General features: G+C 41.8%; 1 protein-coding gene across 2 annotated transcripts in view; it reads left to right on the forward strand.

Annotated features, from left to right (window-relative positions):
* Window positions 1-2958, forward strand: part of LOC133544350 (activin receptor type-2A-like) — a 101475-nt gene extending 98517 nt beyond the window's left edge. For both annotated transcript variants that reach the window (XM_061889567.1, XM_061889568.1), the window contains one exon: window positions 1-2958. This exon is cut by the window's left edge and continues 2123 nt beyond it. The gene's annotated coding sequence lies outside the window, so the exon portion shown is untranslated.
* Window positions 2959-9267: the final 6309 nt, after the last annotated feature.

Raw genomic sequence — 9267 nt, forward strand, 5'->3', positions numbered from 1 at the left:
TATTATACTTAAAAAAAATAATTGGTCCTGAGTTTAATCCCAGGCTCGGGATCTTTCTGTGTGTTTCTGTGTGTTGGTTCCCTCCGGGTTCTCCGGCTTCCTCCCACCTTCAAAGACATGCACCTGGGGATAGATTAGATTAGATAGTACTTTATTTATTCCGTCAGGAGAGTTCCTTCAGGAAAATTAAAATTTAGGTCAGTTAGGATAGGTTGATTGGCAACACTAAATGGTCGTTAGTGTGTGAATGTTGTCTGTCTGTCTGTGTTGGCCCTGTGATGAGGTGGCGACTTGTCCAGGGTGTACCCCGCCTTCCACCCAAATGCAGCTGAGATAGGCTCCAGCACCCCCCGCGATCCCTAAAGTAACAAGCAGTGGAAATGGATGGATGGAAGGTTGTTAAAATGATTTTATTTGAATATGCTCCAAAAAAAAATATTTCCTGGAAATGCTCGTCTCACAAAAAGTTTTGTTTCAGTGTCGGCTTGTTGGGAATCACGTCAGGTTGCATCGGTGAAACCTTCCCGAAAGGCCAAAACAGGATTCAGGGATTCAGTACTATGCTTTTCTATGTTCTGGCAAGTTTTATGCAACCAGTGCCGCAAACGACTCACGGCTCCAGCTGCAGGAGTGACTTCAGTACAATAACTTTGTAGCATTTTCCTTTTGATGTCTTGTATTTATTTTGGACTTTTTACAGGCCTGAGCTTGAGGAGTCGGCAGGAGTTGCCCTTGTAGTTTTGGGAGGAAAGAGGTGGTGGTTTTCAGGAAGTGTTCATTCACGGGAGACGCAAACGGCGTCTTGCTCCTTGGTCTACGGACAAAGACCGCAGATGAATGTTCTTGAGAATCCTGGGTTGTTCTATCTAGCGTGACGCTCTACCGACGGAGCCATGTTCCGTTCTTAGAGCTGGCGTGGTCCTGTTCTGTTCTGGTAAAAAAAAAAAAAAAAAAAAATCCATTCTTACACCTTAACGGATGTCCTCGCTGAGTTTGGTTCCGACCGCGGAACAAAGTCAGCGTTCTTTGGAAGGCCGATCCAAAGTGGAAGACAATCTTGCAAAGGTGCGGAACATTTCAAAAGGTGTATGAATGGATTTGGACCTTCTCCGGGCCGGCAGTGAATCATTTGTGTCTTCTTCCCCTGCTATCTGAAAGCTGTACAGACATGAACGTATTCAATCAACTATTTACTCTGAGCTCAATCTTTATAAGTGCGTGTGAAAATCCGTGTTTCCTATACATTCATTTATACTTCTCTTGTGTTTTTGTCCGCTATTGAGCTCGGTGCGAGCTGAACGCTGGAGAGTACTTACTGGTGTCCCTCGCCATTGCAATACTCTTGATGCGATGACCAGGTCATCTGCTCCCTGCCGCTAAGAACCCAAGGCAAAGCCTCGGGTCCTCCGGTGACCTGGCTTCTCGGACTCTAGGCTCGGTCGCCGGGTCGGACGTTTCTACGAAAAAGACGCTACAAGTCCACGACCCCAGTTTTTCCTAAGGTTCCCTGACTGTGCAACGCTGACCCAAAACTTCTCGCGGCGACAACGCGCTCAAGGTTCCTTTTTGGTCCAATCAGTGATTCTCAAACTTTTTAGCACCTCAGAAAAACCCTTTTAGGCTCTCCAAGTACCACCATGATTTGTCCTGGGCATGACGTTAAAGTGCATCCGGCATTGGAGGCTCCTCTACGGGGTCTTGGGGCACTAGGAGGTTAACCCCTTCACTACTGTTACCCCAGGTGGTCCTTGGCAAAGACCTAGTACCTGACTGCCTCTTAGCCAGGGATACGGTGAAGACCTCAACTGCGGAGCAGGTGGAAGACGATAGATCAGTGGTTCTTAACCTTGTTGGAGGTACCGAACCCCACCAGTTTCATATGCGCATTCACCGAACCCTTCTTCAGTGAAAAATGTATATATTTTTTCAAATTCAAGACAAAGTTCTATGTGTGTATGTGTACAGAATGAACCGTGCATGAACATCACCTTGATCAAAGAACAAAACCAACACACCCGTAAATGACCCTGACTTCTGCTCTTGCCGTATCCATAATACGCCGATAGGGAGAAGTTTTTCATTTACACGATGAGTTGGGTATGTCTTGAGCTCCGCGGCGGCGGAGGCTCCCCCGAACCCCTGAGGCCGACTCACCGAACCCCTAGGGTTCAATCGAACCCAGGTTAAGAACCATGGCGATAGATGTATGAACCACAACGGAAGAAGGCACCCCCACATCCATGTGGTCCCAGTTATGGGGAAATAACCCAAGACCTCAACGGTGGAACAGGCGGAGGATGACTGCTAACTTTATGGAGCGTCACAACGGCTGGAAAGGCGGATGAAGGCTGCAGCAGAAAAGGGTCCCGAGTCGTCTTGGACTCCATGCCACTGGATACCTGACCCAGATCCGTCAAGGATGGTGTGGTGACTGTCTGTGCACCAGACTCCCCACGTAAAACTAAGTCACGCACAGGCATCCTCCATAAAGGGATACACCCCCTACCAGGAGGACCGTCATACTAGCTTCGATTGACCACCGATGATGATGACACCCAGTTTGAACAGTAACACTGTGTTGGAATATTTAAGTGACTAGGATAGGTTGATTGGCAACATTAAATTGTCCCTAGTGTGTGAATGTTGTCTGTCTATGTTGGCCCTGCGATGAGGTGGTGACTTGTCCAGGATGTACCCCGCCTTCCGCCCAAATGCAGCTGAGATAGGCTCCAGCTCCACAGTTTGAGAATCACTGGTTTGGATTTTTTATTTTTTTTAAATGGTGCATTTTAATGCGAGGGACAGTAAAAGGCTGATGTGGAACCTCGGACGCGTCCCTGAAGAGACTGAAGTGGTTTTGGGATCAGCGCTGCAAACTCTGCTTGTGTGAGCCGGTGGAGGTTTTTAATCAGTTGAAGTGATCCACTTGATGTAAATAAATGTGTTTTTAGATTGTGACTTTTGACTTCTCTTTCATTGCGTCTTTACACAAGCACTTTTCTGCGATCCACACCAGGGGTCCCCGACCTTTTTGGCACCAGGGACCGGTTTAACTTCTTAAGGCCCAAGCTGTTTGTTCACATGCTTTTTTTTATTTCTCTTTGCTATTTGGGTTTATTGGACCCTAACTAGAATAAAAACTAAAAAAAAAACATATTTTGATATGATGTACTTAGTCCTTAAGTACACAAACGTGTACTTCCTGTTTAGTAACATGCAAATTCTTATTTTTACACTTTTTTTTTCCAAATTCCCTTGTATGTTATACTCTTCTGACACCACCAGATGGCAGTATAAGTGTCCACATAAGTGGCCATAAGACCCCAATTCAGTAATGTACACCATTTTGGAAATAAGAGCTAAAAGGTGCTGTCCACATGTGTGGCCACTAAGCCGTTAGAGCAGCCTTGCCTGTACTGGAAGTAGCAGACGATGTGCGCGTGACGTCACGGGTTGAGGAGCTCCTCATATCCTCACATTGTTTACAATCATGGCCACGAGCAGCGAGAGCGATTCGGACCGAGAAAGCGACGATTTCCCCATTAATTTGAGTGAGGATGAAAGATTCGTGGGTGAGGATAGTGAGAGTGAAAGACTGGACTAGAAGAAGAAAAAAAGACGAGGGCAGTGGGAGGAATTCAGATGTTATTAGACACATTTACTAGGATAATTCTGGAAAATCCCTTATCTGCTTATTGTGTTACTAGTGTTTTAGTGAGAGATTATATAGGTGTATCTGAAAGTCGGAGGGGTGTTGCCATGCAGCTGCAGGATGAAGTAAGCTCTGCTCATGTCTACGGTAAGAGCCGACTTACTACCACAATTTTCTCACCGAAACCTGCCGGTTGACATGTGGTCGGGAACCATGTTTGCTTGACCGCTCTGTTCCATAGTTAAGCTTCACCTTCGGGAATGTAAACAAGGAAACACCGGCTGTGTTTGTGTTGCTAAAGGAGGCCGCAATACACCGCTTCCCACCTACATCTTTCTTCTTTGACGTCTCCATTATTCATTGAACAAATTGCAAAAGATTCAGCAACACAGATGTCCAGAATACTGTGGAATCATGCGATTAAAGCAGACCACTTATAGCTTGGATCGGACTGGAACAAAATGTCCGCTACAATCCGTGACGTCACGCGCACGCGTCATCAACAGGATACTTAGCGCAAAATTTAAAATTGCAATTTAGTAAACTAAAGCGGCCGTATTGGCATGTGTTGCAATGTTAATATTTCATCATTGATATATAAACTATCAGACTGCGTGGTCGCTAGTAGTGGCTTTCAGTAGGCCTTTAAGTATGAGAAAATTTGATCGGTTATAAATGATCAAGTGTCTGTGCGGCCTGGAGGTCCCCAACCAGAGGTCTGGGGGCCACTGATGCACACAACTTAATGTAGCAGGGACAACAATACTTCAGTTCTCATAAAGGAAGTTTGCTTTTCAAAGCCAAAAATACAACAGGAACACTACAGGTTTTAATTGTATATAATTATCACAATTACTAAATTGATGTGGTATACAATTTTGCCCGCGGAAATAAAATATAGCTGTTTACTGTACACTGAAAAATGAAAGCATGCGTGGGACATTTTGATATTTTTCATTTTCAAAACCAATATAATATATTTTTTTGTTTGTTGTTTTTTTTTTAGCTCTAAAGGTTCCCTTCAAGTTTGGTCCTGGGGACCCGAAAGGGTCTCAGTTATAAAAATTTAAGAAATAATTATTATCAATATTAAACGTTTTAATCGCTAGATCAACTTCAAGTATATCTGTCGATATAAAGTTGAAAAAAATATATATTTTACGCCCTTATTTTCAAAACCTTTTTAATGACCAAAAGAAAATATGCAATATTTTCCCACCAAATAATTATTTCAAAGTAAAATATTTCATGTGAAGTAAGTTGGAGCCTTATAAGGATCAATAATTCATAACGCCATGGATTTTAATTCCATCCATCCATTTTCTACCGCTTGTCACTCTCTGGCTTGCAATACACTTTAAGCAATGACAGTTTACAAACAATAAATTAAAAAAATATATATATATATAAATTGATATATTTGCTAAAAAAAATTCGTGACTTTGAAAGTACTTTTTGGCTTTTGGTATTTTTCATCTTATTTTTATGTTATTTTTTAATTTTTAAGACTATATCTCTATTTGCTTTTGTTTTGTTTCCTTGTTGAAAGTGCCTTGACTGTTGTTCAATAAAAATAAAAACATTTAATGAAATATAAAAAGTAGTAAACAATAAACTCACTCTATAATGTTGAAGCCGGAACTAATCCTTTAGAAATAAGGGTCACTTTTAACGTACACTTTGCTTTGAAATGGGAAAAGATGCAGTAGTGAGGGTGGTGATATGCCAACCCTCAACGAGTTGAGTAATATATTTAAAATAATATTATAATAATATTTGTAGTTCGAGCCAAAAAGTAGAGAGGGGTTTCGATGTCGCATACATTTCCCACAATGCATTGCCAGTAACCATAGTTAGCGAAAGGATATTGTATCCAACAATATGCTTTATGCCCACGACGTGTGCCAATGTCCACTAACACAATGCCAGGCGGAAGGAATAAAACGAGCTCGTATCACATTCTTCTGCGTACTTCTGGACAAACAACTGAAAAGAAAGGTTAACGTCCAAGGCTAGCATGGATTGTTACACTCAAACCGAGATGTGACGTTTAACGACTTCCTGTTTGTGCGGACCATTTCCGGTAAAACACTTAAATAAATAAACTCTAAAATAAACCGCGCCACTTGGCATTAACTTGCTGTGCTTAGTCGAATAACTTTGATAGTTGTATTGATAAAAAAAGATAGTGCTTACTTCTCTTATCTGGACTGTTATGTAGCCTCAGTGCGGCGTCTTCAGTAATGTGGACGCTGTATCCATCTGTTGTGGTGAAGAAGGCAAAGCTTAGACTTGGACAAACTTTATAAGCTCTCAATTTTAATCGATCAATCAATGTTTATTTATATAGCCCTAAATCACAAATGTCACTGTACAAACCACTATGACTACGACATCCTCGGAAGAACCCACATAAGGACAAGGAGAATTCACACCCAGTGGGAAGTCGGTGACAATGATGACTATGAGAAACCTTGGAGAGGACCTCAAATGTGGGCAACCCCGCCTCCCTAGGGGACCGAAAGCAATGGATGTCGAGCGGGTCTAACATGATACTGTGAAAGTTCAATCCATAGTGGCTCCAACACAGCAGCGAGAGTTCAGTTCAAAGCGGATCCAAGACAGCAGCGAGAGTCCCGTCCACAGGAAACCATCCCAAGCGGAGTTGGATCAGCAGCGTAGAGATGTCCGCAACCGATACACAGGCAAGCGGTCCATCCTGGGTCCTGACTCTGGACAGCCAGTACTTCATCCATGGTCATCGGGGACAGAGGAGAAAAAGAAAGGAAGCGGCAGATCAACTGGTCTAAAAAGGAGGTATATTTAAAGGCTAGAGTATACAAATGAGTTTTAAGGTGAGACTTAAATGCTTCTACTGAGGTAGCATCTCGAACTGTTACCGGGAGGGCATTCCAGAGTACTGGAGCCCGAACGGAAAACGCTTTAAAGCGCGCAGACTTTTTTTGGGCTCTAGGAATCACTAATAAGCCGGAGTCTTTTGAAGGCAGATTTCTTGCCGGGACATATGGTACAATACAATCGGCAAGATAGGATGGAGCTAGACCGTGTAGTATTTTATACGTAAGTAGTAAAACCTTAAAGTCACATCTTAAGTGCACAGGAAGCCAATGCAGGTGAGCCAGTATAGGTATATATGTATGTATATATGTATATAAAGGTATATACAGTATAGGTATATATGTATGTGTATATGTATATAAAGGTATATACAGTATAGGTATATATGTATGTATATATGTATATAAAGGTATATACAGTATAGGTATATATGTATGTGTATATGTATATAAAGGTATATACAGTATAGGTATATATGTATGTATATATGTATATAAAGGTATATACAGTATGTGTATATGTATATAAAGGTATATACAGTATAGGTATATATGTATGTATATATGTATATAAAGGTATATACAGTATGTGTATATGTATATAAAGGTATATACAGTATAGGTATATATGTATGTATATATGTATATAAAGGTATATACAGTACAGGTATATATGTATGTATATATGTATATAAAGGTATATACAGTATAGGTATATATGTATGTATATATGTATATAAAGGTATATACAGTACAGGCGTAATATGATCAAACTTTCTTGTTCTTGTCAAAAGTCTAGCAGCCGCATTTTGTACCAACTGTAATCTTTTAATGCTAGACATGGGGAGACCCGAAAATAATACGTTACAGTAATCGAGACGAGGATCGATTTCTCGGTCGATCTACGTTCCCATCCTCACCTATGGTCATGAGCTTTGGGTTATGGCCGAAAGGACAAGATCACGGGTACAAGCGGCCCAAATGAGTTAAGGTCTCTCCCTTAGAGTGAGAAGCTCTGCCATCCGGGAGGAGCTGGACGAAGTGGCTGGGGTGAGGGAAGTCTGGGCTTCCCTGCTTAGGCTGCTGCACCCGCGACCCGACCCCAGATAAGCGAGGAAGATGGATGGATGGATGGGCTGCAGACATTAATCCTTTCTTTAGATGCAAACCCAACAATATGGAAGACTATTGACATATTACTTGTTGACTTTATTCTGAGAAACAATTCATAATATTAAAGCTGCAAGCAGCGTTGGTCGGGTCCGCCTTTGGCTGCTGCCCCCGAGACCCACGGCCGGATAAGCGTTAGAAGACGCCTTGGAGCCACTATTTTGAGAATCTAATGCATTGTGAAAGTAATGCAGTTGTTGTATTGAAGTGAAAATATCAAACTTCCTGTTGATTTTTGCTAAAGTATGTTAATTATTCAAATGTAGGTCTAAGTGAGACCTACATAGTGTTTTTTGTTTCATGTCTCTCTGACATTCCTACCGGAAGTTACAAGCAGTTTTGTCTGTGTTTTCTTCCTAGGAGCAGTTTGTCCGTGTTGTATTCCTAGGGGGGGCGGTAGAGCGCAATTTTGAGTTTTGACGTTAGGTTTTTTCATCAGATCGCAATTTTTGCCAGACCTGATGTGTGTGTCAAGTTTGGTGAGTTTAGAAGCATTTTAAGGGGGTCAAATAACAGCTCAAAGAGGCAAAAATGACATTTTTTAGGAGACTTTGCACAGGGGTTCTTTGAAGGAGCGTAAAATCAAAACCTGAAAACTTATCAAAACTCTGTTCTGTACTTTTAATCAGAAGCGTTCAATCTCTCTCCTGTGCGAGTTTGAAGCCAAAACAACAAAAGCACTCAGAGGAGATAATGTTTGAAGAAAGGTGACCGGTTTTTACAAAACTTTAGTTTTGAAGGGGGGATTGCAAACTTCCTGTTGATTTTTGTTGGGGGTTGTCAATCTATGAGATGTAGGTCTAAGCGAGACCTACATAGAGGTTTTTGTTTCATGTCTCTCCGACATTCTTACCGGAAGTTACAAGCAATTTTGTCTGTGTTTTCTTCCTAGGAGCAGTTTTTTCAGTGTTTTATTCAAAAATAGCGCTAGAGCGCAATTTTGAGTTTTGGGGTTTGGTTTTTTCATTAGATCGCAATATTCGCCAGTCCTTATGTGTGCGCCAAGTTTGGTGACTTTTGAAGCATTTTAAAGGGGTCAAATTACAGCACAAAAAGGTAAAAATTGCATTTTTTGCGAAAATTTTATTTTGAAGGGGTTTTTGGCAACTTCCTGTAGATTTTTGCTGAAAGAAGTGAGTGTATGAAAATTGGGTCTAAGTCAGACCTACATAGGAGTTTTTGTTTCATATCGCTATGACATTCCTAACAGAAGTTACATGCAGTTTTGTCTGTAATTTTTTCCTAGGGGGCGCTAGAGCGCAATTTTCATTTTGGGGGATTGGTTGCTTAATATGTTGGGAAGGTTTGCTATACCGACGTGTGTGTCAAATTTGGTGAGTTTTGAAGCATGTTAAGGGGGTCAAATTACAGCGCGTAGCTGCGGAATAATAATAAAACACAGCAGTTTCAATAGGGTCCTTGGCCCGTGGCAAAGGACTCCACAGTCCTTTGCCATGGGCCAAGGACCCTAATAAGGGGGTCAAATTACAGCGCATAGGTGCGGAATAATAATAAAACACAGCAGTTTCAATAGGGTCCTTGGCCCATGGCAAAGGACTCCACAGGAGTCCTTTGCCATGGGCCAAG

Source organism: Nerophis ophidion, linkage group LG27, assembly GCF_033978795.1.
Source record: "Nerophis ophidion isolate RoL-2023_Sa linkage group LG27, RoL_Noph_v1.0, whole genome shotgun sequence".
NCBI classification, from domain to species: Eukaryota; Metazoa; Chordata; class Actinopteri; order Syngnathiformes; family Syngnathidae; genus Nerophis; species Nerophis ophidion.